The sequence below is a fragment of the Salmo salar genome, chromosome ssa03, assembly GCF_905237065.1.
Source record: "Salmo salar chromosome ssa03, Ssal_v3.1, whole genome shotgun sequence".
Lineage (NCBI taxonomy): Eukaryota > Metazoa > Chordata > Actinopteri > Salmoniformes > Salmonidae > Salmo > Salmo salar.
Window position 1 is genome coordinate 97,768,382 of NC_059444.1, and position 15,515 is coordinate 97,783,896.

The 15,515-nt window shown below is 46.2% G+C and overlaps 1 protein-coding gene across 1 annotated transcript in view; it reads left to right on the top strand.

The window, feature by feature from the left end:
• The first annotated feature begins 768 nt into the window (after positions 1-768).
• LOC106601960 (rho GDP-dissociation inhibitor 2) overlaps positions 769-15,515 on the top strand; it is a 65,883-nt gene continuing 51,136 nt past the window's right edge. Inside the window, exon 1 of the mRNA XM_045715944.1 lies at positions 769-988. The gene's annotated coding sequence lies outside the window, so the exon portion shown is untranslated. The remainder of the gene's footprint in view (positions 989-15,515) is intronic.

Sequence of the window (15,515 nt, forward strand, 5' to 3'; positions counted from 1 at the left end):
TTGACCAAAGTGCTGTCTCCAGTTGGACTCCTTGACCAAAGTACTGTCTCCAGTTGGACTCCTTGACAAAAGTACTGTCTCCAGTTAGGCACAACTTATTCTGTCAAACAAGGGATAGTACTAGTTGCCCCCTAGAGAGAACAACCCTGCTTTATTTAATGTCTCCTCAACAAACAACGCAACCTGGTCTCAGAGCATTTCATATTATTCTTTACGTAAAAACGAGACACTCCATTTAGTATGATACGTTATGTTTAGCAACTTTATCAACTTTTCAACTACTTACTACTTTTTTGCTACTTTTCAACTACTTGGCATGTTAGCTAACCCTTCCCCTAAACCTAACCTTGACCCTTTTAACTAACCCTAACTTTAACCATTTAACCTAACCCTAACCCTAGCCCAGCTAACGTTAGCGAGCTAGCTAACATTAGCCACCTACCTACAATTTGTAACATATCATACATTTTTTTCAGCTTTGTTACCCAAGCTCTGCAATTCGTAACATATTGCAATTCGTAACATAATATAATACTAATTGCAATTCGTGAACTATCATACGTGTTTTGTAATTTCGTAACATATTGTATGTTTTTCAAATTCGTAACCTTATAATGAAAATTGTAATTTGTAAAATATCATACTAAATGGGTGATGGACATCCACAAAATAATACATACATAACATATCATACAAAAGAGACTATCTCGGATTTGCGTAAAGAATAATACGAAATGCACTGAGACCAGGTTGAACAAAGACACCACAGTCTTTTCTTTAACCGGGGAGAGACGTGTACAGCTACAGAAGACATCAGTAACGAAGTAACGGATGTAAAAAAAAGACTGGTGTCATTTCGTGTGTACCGATCTTATTGGTAGATACGTTTATTTCCTGCTCAGAGAGCGTGAGAGATAGAGACGCAAGAGAAATAGTTTGATTTCTGCGCAAGTAAAGTTTTACAGAACAAGTGTCCTTTGCTAAAAAGGTAAGAGTAATCATTTATCATCTAATGCAAGAGTATAATGTTGTGTTTGTTGTTTTGCGTGTAGGTTTGATGAGTTTCCGTGGTAAATTGTCGGGTGATTGACGCAGTTGCAGAGAGATTTGGTCATTTCATGCGCGTTGATTGTCTATAGATGATTTTGCGAGCATTGATAAAGATGAGGGAAAGCACCTGACATCAAAAAGCCTACCGTGGGCCTATCTGTAAACAGTTTTTGTACTTTTGAAAGACATCAGATACAGAAAACTTTTCCCATTCGGGAAGGAGCTAGGCCTACACAGTGACCCCTTTTTAAATGTTGCTCTAAATTATAGCAAACGTTCTCCCCTACTTATTAAGTGTAGGCCTACACTCATTTCTCTATTGAGGTCAGGCTTAGGTAGTGATTTAGGTTGCGGAACAAGTAGAGTCTGAACCAGAGACTGTCAGCGACCCTGCCTTGCTCTAATGGCTAGTGATGAGTCCTTCGCGAACTAACGGAAAAACGTGTTTCTGCAAATAAATTACAAAATTATTCTCTGAAGAGGATGAATCCCCAGTGCAGGAACATTAAATAGTGTGGAGAGTTTATCAATCTGGTCAACGCTGATATTTTCAGTAAAGGCCATCTAATAATTTGGCCAGCTAAAAATGGATTTCAACACGCATTTCCCCATCTGACATAATGGTAGTCTCCCTTTTTGGCTTTACATTGGAGATTTTCTTTTTTTTTCTTGGTTCTTGATCGATTATTAAGCCGTTTGAACTAAGATCCGTTTGGGTTCCATCCCTACACGTTCAACCAGCACCCTAGATTGGTCCCATCCCTACACGTTTAACCAGCACCCTAGATTGGTCCCATCCCTACACGATTAAACAGCACCCTAGATTGGTCCCATCCCTACACGTTTAAACAGCACCCTAGATTGGTCCCATCTCTACACGTTTAAACAGCACCCTAGATTGGTCCCATCCCTACAGAAGTGTTTAACCAGCACCCTAGATTGGTCCCATCCCTACACGTTTAAACAGCACCCTAGATTGGTCCCATCCCTACAGAAGTGTTTAACCAGCACCCTAGATTGGTCCCATCACTACACGTTTAACCAGCACCCTAGATTGGTCCCATCCCTACAGAAGTGTTTAACCAGCACCCTAGATTGGTCCCATCCCTACAGAAGTGTTTAACCAGCACCCTAGATTGGTCCCATCCCTACACGTTTAAACAGCACCCTAGATTGGTCCCATCCCTACACGTTTAAACAGCACCCTAGATTGGTCCCATCCCTACACGTTTAAACAGCACCCTAGATTGGTCCCATCCCTATACGTTTAAACAGCACCCTAGATTGGTCCCATCCCTACACATTTAAACAGCACCCTAGATGGGTCCCATCCCTACGTAGGTGTTTAACCAGCACCCTAGATGGGTTCCATCCCTACGTAGGTGTTTAACCAGCACCCTAGATGGGGCCCATCCCTACGTAGGTGTTTAACCAGCACCCTAGATGGGTCCCATCCCCATGTAGGTGTTTAACCAGCACCCTAGATGGGTCCCATCCCCATGTAGGTGTTTAACCAGCACCCTAGATGGGTCCCATCCCTACGTAGGTGTTTAACCAGCACCCTGATGGGTCCCATCCCTACATAGGTGTTTAAACAGCACCCTAGATTGGTCCCATCGGTACGTAGGTGTTTAACCAGCACCCTAGATGGGTCCCATCCCCATGTAGGTGTTTAACCAGCACCCTAGATGGGTCCCATCCCCATGTAGGTGTTTAACCAGCACCCTAGATGGGACCCATCCTTACGTAGATGTTTAACCAGCACCCTAGATTGGCCCCATCGCTAGGTAGGTGTTTAACCAGCACCCTAGATTGGTCCCATCGGTACGTAGGTGTTTAACCAGCACCCTAGATGGGTCCCATCCCCACGTAGGTGTTTAACCAGCACCCTAGATGGGTCCCATCCCTACGTAGGTGTTTAAACAGCACCCTAGATGGGTCCCATCCTTACGTAGGTGTTTAACCAGCACCCTAGATTGGTCCCATCGGTACGTAGGTGTTTAAGCAGCACCCTAGATGGGGCCCATCCCTACGTAGATGTTTAAACAGCATCTTAGATGGGTCCCATCCTTACGTAGGTGTTTAACCAGCACCCTAGATTGGTCCCAACGGTACGTAGGTGTTTAACCAGCACCCTAGTAGGCCTAGAGGGCATTAACCTCTCTGGGGTATGTGGGACGCTACAAACATACAACTATTATATGCCATTTTAAAGATACACTTCTCGTTAATCCAACCACATTGTCCGATTTCAAAAAGGCTTTATGGCGAAAGCATAACATTAGATTATGTTAGGACAGCGCCGAGATAAGAAAAACCACACAGCCATTTTCCAAGCAAGGAGAGGCGTCACAAAAACCAGAAACAAAGCTCAAATGAATCACTAACCTTTGATGATCTTCATCAGATGGCACTCATAGGACTTCATGTTACACAATACATGTATGTTTTGCTCGATAAAGTTCATATTTATATCCAAAAACCCCATTTGACATTGGCGTGTAATGTTCAGAAATGTTTTGCCTCCCAAAACTTCCGGTGAATTAGCACATCAATTTACAGAAATACTCATCATAAACGTTGATAAAATATTCAACAGTTATTCAAAGAATTATAGATACACTTCTCTTTAATGCAACCACTGTGTCAGATTTCAAAAAAGCTTTACGGCGAAAGCAAATTTTGCAATAATCTGAGTACAGCGCTCAGATATCAAAACAAGCCATACAGATACCCGCCATTTTGGAGTCAACAGAAATGACAAAAATGACATTATAAATATTCACTTACCTTTGATGATCTTCATCGGAATGCACTCCCAGGAATCCCAGTTCCAGAATAAATGTTTTTTTGGTTCGATAAAGTTCATCTTTATGTCCAAATACCTCCATTTTGTTCGCGCGTTAGGTTCACTATTCCAAATGTAAGGCACGCGCTTACTAAGTCCAGACGAAAAGTCAAAAAAGTTATACTACAGTTTGTAGAAACATGTCAAATGATGTATAGAATCAATCTTTAGGATGTTTTTATCATAAATCTTCCATAATATTCCAACCGGACGATTCCTTTGTCTTCAAAAAAGAAAAGGAACACAGCTAACTCTCATGTGAGCGCGCGCCACTGAGCTCATGTCATTTTCTCTGTCAGCTACTTCCAGGAGCTCTTATTCTCTCCCTATTCACAGTAGAAGCATGAAACAAGGTTCTAAAGACTGTTGATATCTAGTGGAAGCCTTAGGAAGTGCAAAATGAACCCTAAGTCACTGTATACTGTATAGGCAATTACTTGAAAAACTACAAACCTCAGATTTCCACACTTCCTGGTTGGATTTTTCTCAGGTTTTTGCCTGCCATATGAGTTATGTTATACTCACAGACATCATTCAAACAGTTTTAGAAATGTCATATTGTTTTCTATCCAAATCTACTAATAATATGCATATCCTACCTTCTGAGCTTGAGTAGCATGCAGTTTACTACGGGCACGCCTTTCATCTGGACGTCAAAATACTGCCCCCTACCCTAGAGAAGTTAAAACTGACATCACCACTCTGCCTGCATCCTAAGGGAATAGGGTGCAAAAGTAGTGCACTATAAAGGGAATAGGGTGACAAAGTAGTGCACTATATAGGGAATAGGGTGCCAAAGTAGTGCTCTAAAAAGGGAATAGATTGCCATTTAGGGCACCGCCTTTGACCACTGCCTGAGTGTAGACACAGATAGATTAAACAGATTGGCTTTAAAGAAAAGATTCACCATCATTAAATATTGATTCATAGGGACTATTTATTATTCATCTGAATAATCTTACATTATTGATGTTGAACGCTGGTCAGAAATATCAGGTCCAGGGTAGAAGGGTTGGTGAGATCTGCACTCCAAATGGCATTCTGTTCCCTATATAGTGCACTACTTTTGACCTGGTTCCATAGGATCCTGCATCTGGTCAAAAGTAGTTCACAATATAGAGGAATAGCAGGGTCCAATTTTGGGACGCAATTCATCACTGGAAGTGTGGAGGGAGTAATATGAAGTAGCTCCTAGATACACTGATCTAAGGTCAGTTTTATGTTCTGTCCTCTAATGGTTCAGGTTAGTATTGGGGGGAGGGGATGCTGATCCTTGATCTCTAGTTCAGGTTAGTATTGGGGGAGGGGAAGCTGATCCTAGATCTGTAGTTCAGGTTAGTATTGGGGTGGAGGGGAAGCTGATCCTAGATCTGTAGTTCAGGTTAGTATTGGGGGGAGGGGATGCTGATCCTAGATCTGTAGTTCAGGTTAGTATTGGGGGAGGGGATGCTGATCCTAGATCTGTAGTTCAGGTTAGTATTGGGGGGAGGGGATGCTGATCTTAGATCTGTAGTTCAGGTTAGTATTGGGGGAGGGGAAGCTGATCCTAGATCTCTAATTCAGGTTAGTATTGGGGGGAGGGGAAGCTGATCCTAGATCTCTAATTCAGGTTAGTATTGGGGGGAGGGGAAGCTGATCCTAGAGTTGATAATACATGATCATCTTACTATGATAAGTATATATAATAACTTATTATATCCAGTAATAATACATTAGTCTTTTCTGTTGGCAGTTGGTATGAAACTACAAGTTAATATTGTTGATCAACCCATTGTTGAGAAATGTTGGTCTGTCTTCCTCTTTTGAGTCAGCATGAGTGTGCATGTGTGTGCGTGCCTGCGTGCGTGTGTGTGTGCCTGCATGTGCCTGCGTGTGTGTGTGTGTGCGCATGTGTGTGCGTGCCTGCCTGCGTGCGTGTGTGTGTGCCTGCGTGTGTGTGTGTGTGCCTGCGTGTACCTGCATGTGTGCGTGCCTGCGTGTGTGTGTGTGCCTGTGTGTGTGTATGTGCCTGCATGTGTGTGTGTGCCTGCGTACGTTTGTGAGAGAGAATACACCATATTATTTGTTAAATCTGTGTGTGTGTGTCTTCCGCTCCTTTGAGAATCTTTTTTTGGCATCTTCATTTCCTCCTGAACTGTAGCTAACAGAAGAACAAGTCAGATCAGCTTCTCACTCTCTCACCATCCTCACTGAACAGGCCTACAAACAGACTTACAGTCCTGGAGAATTATTGTTCTCCATCCATTAGGTGTGTGTTTGTCTTAATATGCCCCGCCTCACATCCCTCTATACCAGCCCCTGATACTCCTTAAACCAGTTCATTAACCCCTATCTGACCATCCCTCTATACCAGCCCCTGATACTCCTTAAACCAGTTCATTAACCCCTATCTGACCATCCCTCTATACCAGCCCCTGATACTCCTTAAACCAGTTCATTAACCCCTATCTGACCACCCCTCTATACCAGCCCCTGATACTCCTTAAACCAGTTCATTAACCCCTATCTGACCATCCCTCTATACCAGCCCCTGATACTCCTTAAACCAGTTCATTAACCCCTATCTGACCATCCCTCTATACCAGCCCCTGCGACTCATTAACCTGTTTGGGATAGGGGGCAGTATTTTCACGGCCGGATGAAAAAATGTACCCGATTTAAACTGGTTACTACTCTTGCCCAGAAAGGAGAATATGCATATTATTAGTAGATTTGGATAGAAAACACTCTGAAGTTTCTAAAACTGTTTGAATGGTGTCTGTGTGTATAACAGAACTCATATGGCAGGCAAAAACCTGAGAAAATTCCAAGCAGGAAGTGGCCTGTCTGTGAATTTGTAGTTCCTCTTTTGCTTCTCTATCGAAACTACAGTATATGTGGGGTTACGTAGCACTTTCTAAGGCTTCCATTGGGTCTCTAAAGCTTTCAGAAAGCGGATTGAGGCATCTCCTGTCTCTGGGCAGAGTATAGGAGCTCAGTTTCTCAGTGGTCTGCCTGGTGACTAAGAGATTGGATATGCACGTTCACGAGACCACCCTGTTTTTTTCTTTTACTCTTTGAATGAATTCACTATTGTCCAGTTGGAATATTATCGCTATTTTACGAGAAAAATACCATAAAAATTGATTTTAAACAGCGTTTGACATGCTTCTAAGTACGGTAATGGAACATTTTGAATTTTTTTGTCTCGAAATGCGCTCCTTTGGATAGTGACCTGAACGCACGTGTCACGTCCTGACCAGCAGGGGGAGTAGTTGTTTAGTATATTGGTCAGGACGTGGCAGAGGGATGTTTGTTTTGTATGGTGGGGGTTTTGTGTGTGTTCTAGGTTAGTTGTTCTAGGTTGTATTTCTGCATGTTGTCTAGTTTAGGTTTTCTATGTTTAGGTTTGGGTGCTGGACTCTCAATTGGAGGCAGGTGTTTCTCGTTGCCTCTGATTGAGAGTCCTATATATGGGTAATTGTTTGGTTTAGTGTTTGTGGGAGATTGTCTCTTGTTTTGCCTGTGTGAGCCTTACAAGACTGTTTTGTTGTTCGTGAGTTCCTCGTCTTTTGTTATTTTGGTGTTCACCTTTATTGAAAATAAATACAAGATGAGCATCCACATTCCTGCTGCATTTTGGTCCTCTATTCCCGACGACAACCGTGACAGAATCTCCCACCACAAACGGACCAAGCAGCGGAGGAAGGAGCAACAGGTGGACTTTGAGGAGCAAGGGGAATTTAAGTTGGACCAACGGGAGAAATGGACATGGGAACAGATTATGGCCAGAGAGGGCCCATGGAGAAAATGGAGCGAAGACCGGGAACGCTACCGAGGAACACGACTGGCGTTTAAGCCCGAGAGGCAGCCCCAATAAAAAAAATTTGGGGGGGCATATGGGTAGTTTGGCTGGGCGAGGTTTGAGCCCCAGGCCAAATCCCTGTACCTTTTCTGGGCAACCAGTGAATGGACAGGTCCCGTGCTTCGGGGTAATGGGTACTGTGGCGAGGCCAAGTATTTTTAGGCCGGTACGCGCTATACCAGCGCCCCGCATTTGCCAGGGGGTAGTGGGCATCCAGCCCGTAAAAGCGATACCAGTTCTGCGCTCGAGACCGCCAGTAAGCCTCTACGGTCCAGTGCATCAACCCAGTCCGATTCGGCCTGTTCCCGCTCCCCGCACTAGCCCTGAGGTGCGTGTTCCCAGGCTGATACCTCCAGTACCAGCACCACGCATCAGGCTTCCAGTGCGTCAGCCCAGTCTGACTCGTCCTGTTCCCGCTCCCCGCACTAGCCCTGAGGTGTGTGTTCCCAGGCTGATACCTCCAGTACCAGCACCACGCATCAGGCTTCCAGTGCGTCAGCCCTGTCCGACTCGTCCTGTTCCCGCTCCCCGCACTAGCCCTGAGGTGTGTGTTCCCAGGCTGATACCTCCAGTACCAGCACCACGCATCAGGCTTCCAGTGCGTCAGCCCAGTCCGACTCGTCCTGTTCCCGCTCCCCGCACTAGCCCTGAGGTGTGTGTTCCCAGGCTGATACCTCCAGTACCAGCACCACGCATCAGGCTTCCAGTGCGTCAGCCCAGCCTTGAGAGTTCGGCAATAGTGTGCAGTCCAGAGTATCCGGCACAGTATGCAGTCCAGAGAATCCGGCAACAGTGTGCGGTCCAGAGTATCCGGCAACAGTGTGCGGTCCAGAGTATCCGGCAACAGTGTGCGGTCCAGAGTATCCGGCAACAGTGTGCGGTCCAGAGTATCCGGCAACAGTGTGCGGTCCAGAGTATCCGGCAACAGTGTGCGGTCCAGAGTATCCGGCAACAGTGTGCGGTCCAGAGTATCCGGCAACAGTGTGCGGTCCAGAGTATCCGGCAACAGTGTGCGGTCCAGAGTATCCGGCAACAGTGTGCGGTCCAGAGTATCCGGCAACAGTGTGCGGTCCAGAGTATCCGGCAACAGTGTGCGGTCCAGAGTATCCGGCAACAGTGTGCGGTCCAGAGTATCCGGCAACAGTGTGCGGTCCAGAGTATCCGGCAACAGTGTGCGGTCCAGAGTATCCGGCAACAGTGTGCGGTCCAGAGTATCCGGCAACAGTGTGCGGTCCAGAGTATCCGGCAACAGTGTGCGGTCCAGAGTATCCGGCAACAGTGTGCGGTCCAGAGTATCCGGCAACAGTGTGCGGTCCAGAGTATCCGGCAACAGTGTGCGGTCCAGAGTATCCGGCAACAGTGTGCGGTCCAGAGTATCCGGCAACAGTGTGCGGTCCAGAGTATCCGGCAACAGTGTGCAGTCCAGAGTATCCGGCAACAGTGTGCAGTCCAGAGTATCCGGCAACAGTGTGCAGTCCAGAGTATCCGGCAACAGTGTGCAGTCCAGAGTATCCGGCAACAGTGTCTAGTCCGGAACCGAGGGAGACTGCCTGGGATCCGGAACCGAGGGAGTCTGCCTGGGATCCGGAACCGAGGGAGTCTGCCTGGGATCCGGAACCGAGGGAGTCTGCCTGGGATCCGGAACCGAGGGAGTCTGCCTGGGACCCGGAACCGAGGGAGTCTGCCTGGGACCCGGAACCGAGGGAGTCTGCCTGGGACCCGGAACCGAGGGAGTCTGCCTGGGACCCGGAACCGAGGGAGTCTGCCTGCGACCCGGAACCGAGGGAGTCTGCCTGCGACCCGGAACCGAGGGAGTCTGCCTGCGTGCGACCCGGAACCGAGGGGGTCTGCCTGCGACCCGGAACCGAGGGGGTCTGCCTGCGACCCGGAACCGAGGGGGTCTGCCTGCGACCCGGGAACAAAAGGGGTCTGCCTGCGACCCGGGACCGAGGGGGTCGGCCTGCGACCCGGGACCGAGGGAATCTGCCTGCGACCCGGAACCGAAGGGGTCTGCCTGCGACCCGGAACCGGGTGAGTCTGCCTGCGACCCAGAACCGGGTGAGTCTGCCTATGACCCGGAACCAAGGGAGTCTATCAGCAACCCGGAACTGAGTAAGTCTATCGACGATCCAGAACTAAATATAAGTAACTGTGTTTCAAATGAGTCTGCCTACAGTGTGGAACGGAAGAGGTCTGCCTACGATCCAGAACGAGGGGAGTCTGCCTACGGCCCGAAACTGATCAAGTCTGTCTGCATTCTGGAGGACAGTAGGCCGGAGCCTGAACCACCACCTGTATAGATGGGTTGGGGAGGGGGGGTGTAGCACAAGTGCCGTCGGTGATGGCAGCCACCCTCCCTTCCCTCCCTTTAGTTTAGGGGGATTGTTTTGTTGTTGTTTTGGGTTTTTTGTTTAGTTATGAGGTGCATCCGGGTTCTGCACCTTTGGGGGGGGGTACTGTCACGTCCTGACCAGCAGAGGGAATAGTTGTTTAGTATTTTGGTCAGGACGTGGCAGAGGGATGTTTGTTTTGTATAGTGGGGGTTTTGTGTGTGTTAGAGAGGGGTGTTTGATTTATGTGTTCCTGGGTTTTGGGTGTATGTTCTAGGTTAGTTGTTCTAGGTTGTATTTCTGCATGTTGTCTAGTTTAGGTTTTCTATGTTTAGGTTTGGGTGCTGGACTCTCAATTGGATGCAGGTGTTTCTCGTTGCCTCTGATTGAGAGTCCTATATATGGGTAATTGTTTTGTTTAGTGTTTGTGGGAGATTGTTTCTTGTTTTGCCTGTGTGAGCCTTACAACACTGTTTTGTTGTTCGTGAGTTCTTCGTCTTTTGTTATTTTGGTGTTCACCTTTATTGAAAATAAATACAAGATGAGCATCCACCTTCCTGCTGCATTTTGGTCCTCTATTCCCGACGACAACCGTGACAGCACGAACAAAACGGAGGTATTTGGACATAACTATGGATTATTTGGAACAAAAACAAAACGTATTGTGGAAGTAGCAGTCCTGGGAGTGCATTCTGACGAAGATCCGCAAAGGTAATACAATTTTTCTAATACTAATTCTGAGTTTAGTGTGCCCCGAAGTTGGCGGGTCTCAAAATAGCTAGCCGTGATGGCTGAGCTATGTACTCAGAATATTGCAAAATGTGCTTTCGCCGAAAAGCTATTTTAAAATCTGACATAGCGATTGCATAAAGGAGTTCTGTATCTATAATTCTTAAAATAATTGTTATGTATTTTGTCAACGTTTATCATGAGTAATTTAGTAAATTCACTGGAAGTTTTCGGTGGGGATACATTTTCTGAACATCACACACCAATGTAAAAAGCAGTTTTTTGATATAAATATGAACTTGATTGAACAAAACATTCATGTATTGTATAACATAATGTCCTAGGAGTGTCATCTGATGAAGATCATCAAAGGTTAGTCCTTCATTTAGCTGTGTTTTGGGTTTCTGTGACATATATGCTTGCTTGGAAAATGGCTGTGTGATTATTTTGGGCTATGTACTCTCCTAACATAATCTAATGGTTTGCTTTCGCTGTAAAGCCTTTTTGAAATCGGACAATGTGGTTAGATTAACGAGAGTCTTATCTTTAAAATGGTGTAAAATAGTTGTATGTTTGAAAAATTGAAATTATTGCATTTTTGAGGTTTTTGTATTTCGCGCCACGCTGTTCCACTGGCTGTTGAATAGAGTGGGACGGTGACGCCCAGACAGGTTAAACCGGTTTGATAACCCCTATCTGACCATCCCTCTATACCAGCCCCTGAGACTCATTAAACCAGTTCATTAACCCCTATCTGACCATCCCTCTATACCAGCCCCTGATACTCCTTAAACCAGTTCATTAACCCCTATCTGACCACCCCTCTATACCAGCCCCTGATACTCCTTAAACCAGTTCATTAACCCCTATCTGACCATCCCTCTATACCAGCCCCTGAGACTCCTTAAACCAGTTCATTAACCCCTATCTGACCATCCCTCTATACCAGCCCCTGATACTCCTTAAACCAGTTCATTAACCCCTATCTGACCATCCCTCTATACCAGCCCCTGATACTCCTTAAACCAGTTCATTAACCCCTATCTGACCATCCCTCTATACCAGCCCCTGAGACTCATTAAACCAGTTCATTAACCCCTATCTGACCATCCCTCTATACCAGCCCCTGAGACTCATTAAACCAGTTCATTAACCCCTATCTGACCATCCCTCTATACCAGCCCCTGATACTCCTTAAACCAGTTCATTAACCCCTATCTGACCACCCCTCTATACCAGCCCCTGATACTCCTTAAACCAGTTCATTAACCCCTATCTGACCATCCCTCTATACCAGCCCCTGAGACTCCTTAAACCAGTTCATTAACCCCTATCTGACCATCCCTCTATACCAGCCCCTGATACTCCTTAAACCAGTTCAATAACCCCTATCTGACCATCCCTCTATACCAGCCCCTGATACTCCTTAAACCAGTTCATTAACCCCTATCTGACCATCCCTCTATACCAGCCCCTGATACTCCTTAAACCAGTTCATTAACCCCTATCTGACCATCCCTCTATACCAGCCCCTGAGACTCATTAAACCAGTTCATTAACCCCTATCTGACCATCCCTCTATACCAGCCCCTGATACTCCTTAAACCAGTTCATTAACCCCTATCTGACCACCCCTCTATACCAGCCCCTGATACTCCTTAAACCAGTTCATTAACCCCTATCTGACCATCCCTCTATACCAGCCCCTGATACTCCTTAAACCAGTTCATTAACCCCTATCTGACCACCCCTCTATACCAGCCCCTGATACTCCTTAAACCAGTTCATTAACCCCTATCTGACCACCCCTCTATACCAGCCCCTGATACTCCTTAAACCAGTTCATTAACCCCTATCTGACCACCCCTCTATACCAGCCCCTGATACTCCTTAAACCAGTTCATTAACCCCTATCTGACCATCCCTCTATACCAGCCCCTGAGACTCCTTAAACCAGTTCATTAACCCCTATCTGACCCTCCCCTGAGACTCATTAAACCAGTTTAATAACCCCTATCTGACCCTCCCCTGAGACTCCTTAAACCAGTTCATTAACCCCTATCTGACCATCCCTCTATACCAGCCCCTGATACTCCTTAAACCAGTTCATTAACCCCTATCTGACCACCCCTCTATACCAGCCCCTGATACTCCTTAAACCAGTTCATTAACCCCTATCTGACCACCCCTCTATACCAGCCCCTGATACTCCTTAAACCAGTTCATTAACCCTTATCTGACCATCAGTACAATGGCATGGTTATGGTTGGCAGTAAGCCACATCATTAATCCCAGTTATCTATATAAACATTATAGAGAAATATCTCCTACATTACTTGGTTTATTACATAGACATCCCATTACTCATTGGTGGACATTGGTATCCTAGCAACAGGACAAACAAAATGTGCCTTCTTTGTCAGGAAAAGTGAACATAGGTTCTGGTGAGTGTACTGATCCTAGATCTGTGCCTGCTAGAGGAAACTTCTACCCAAATCAATGTTTTATTGGTTGCATACACAGATTTGCAGATGTTATCGCAGGTGCAGCGAAATGCTTGTGTTTCTAGCTCCAACAGTGTAGTAATATCTAGCAATACAAAACAATACACACAAAATACAGGAAATTAAGAAATATCAGAACGAGAAATGTCAGTATCAAAAAAATATCTAAATATACACTGCTCAAAAAAATAAAGGGAACACTTAAACAACACAATGTAACTCCAAGTCAATCACACTTCTGTGAAATCAAACTGTCCATTTAGGAAGCAACACTGATTGACAATAAATTTCACATGCTGTTGTGCAGATGGAATAGACAACAGGTGGAAATTATAGGCAATTAGCAAGACACCCCCAATAAAGGAGTGGTTCTGCAGGTGGGGACCACAGACCACTTCTCAGTTCCTATGCTTCCTGGCTGATGTTTTGGTCACTTTTGAATGCTGGCGGTGCTTTCACTCTAGTGGTAGCATGAGACGGAGTCTACAACCCACACAAGTGGCTCAGGTAGTGCAGCTCATCCAGGATGGCACATTAATGCGAGCTGTGGCAAGAAGCTTTGCTGTGTCTGTCAGCGTAGTGTCCAGAGCATGGAGGCGCTACCAGGAGACAGGCCAGTACATCAGGAGACGCGGAGGAGGCCGTAGGAGGGCAACAACCCAGCAGCAGGACCGCTACCTCCGCCTTTGTGCAAGGAGGAGCAGGAGGAGCACTGCCAGAGCCCTGCAAAATGACCTCCAGCAGGCCACAAATGTGCATTTGTCTGCTCAAACGGTCAGAAACAGACTCCATGAGGGTGGTATGAGGGCCCGACGTCCACAGGTGGGGGTTGTGCTTACAGCCCAACACCGTGCAGGACGTTTGGCATTTGCCAGAGAACAAAAAGCAAATTCGCCACTGGCGCCCTGTGCTCTTCACAGATGAAAGCAGGTTCACACTGAGCACGTGACAGATGTAACAGAGTCTGGAGACGCCGTGGAGAACGTTCTGCTGCCTGCAACATCCTCCAGCATGACCGGTTTGGCGGTGGGTCAGTCATGGTGTGGGGTGGCATTTCTTTGGGGGGTCGCACAGCCCTCCATGTGCTCGCCAGAGGTAGCCTGACTGCCATTAGGTACCGAGATGAGATCCTCAGACCCCTTGTGAGACCATATGCTGGTGCGGTTGGCCCTGGGTTCCTCCTAATGCAAGACAATGCTAGACCTCATGTGGCTGGAGTGTGTCAGCAGTTCCTGCAAAAGGAAGGCATTGATGCTATGGACTGGCCCGCCCGTTCCCCAGACCTGAATCCAATTGAGCACATCTGGGACATCATGTCTCGCTCCATCCACCAACGCCACGTTGCACCACAGACTGTCCAGGAGTTGGCGGATGCTTTAGTCCAGGTCTGGGAGGAGACCCCTCAGGAGACCATCCACCACCTCATCAGGAGCATGCCCAGGCGTTGTAGGGAGGTCATACAGGCACATGGAGGCCACACACACTACTGAGCCTCATTTTGACTTGTTTTGAGGACATTACATCAAAGTTGGATCAGCCTGTAGTGTGGTTTTCCACTTTAATTTTGAGTGTGACTCCAAATCCAGACCTCCATGGGTTGATAAATTGGATTTCCATTGATTATTTTTGTGTGATTTTGTTGTCAGCACATTCAACTATGTAAAGAAAAAAGTATTTAATAAGATTATTTATTTCATTCAGATCTAGGATGTGTTGTTTAAGTGTTCCCTTTATTTTTTTGAGCAGTATATTTATAATCCGGGTAGTTTTGGTCCTGGATGCTGATTGGCTGAAACCCGTGGTATATCAGACAATATAACATGGGTATGAAACTAAACAACTTGTTTACTGGTCTAATTACATTGGTAACCTGTTAATAATAGCAGTAAGGCTCATCGGGGGTTTGTGGTATATGATCAATATACCACGGCTAAGGGCTGTATCCAGGCTGTAGACTCTGTGATGCGTTGTGTCTAAGAACGGCCATATACCACACCTCCTCTGGCCTACATTGCTTAAATATACATTGATTGTACAAAACATCAGGAAAACCTGCTCTTTCCATGACATAGACTGACCAGTTGAATCCAGGTGAAAGCTATGATCCCTTATTGAAGTCACCTGTTAAATCCACTTCAATCAGTGTAGATGAAGGGGAGGAGACAGGTTAAAGAAGGATTTTTAAGCCTTGAGACAATTGAGACATGGAT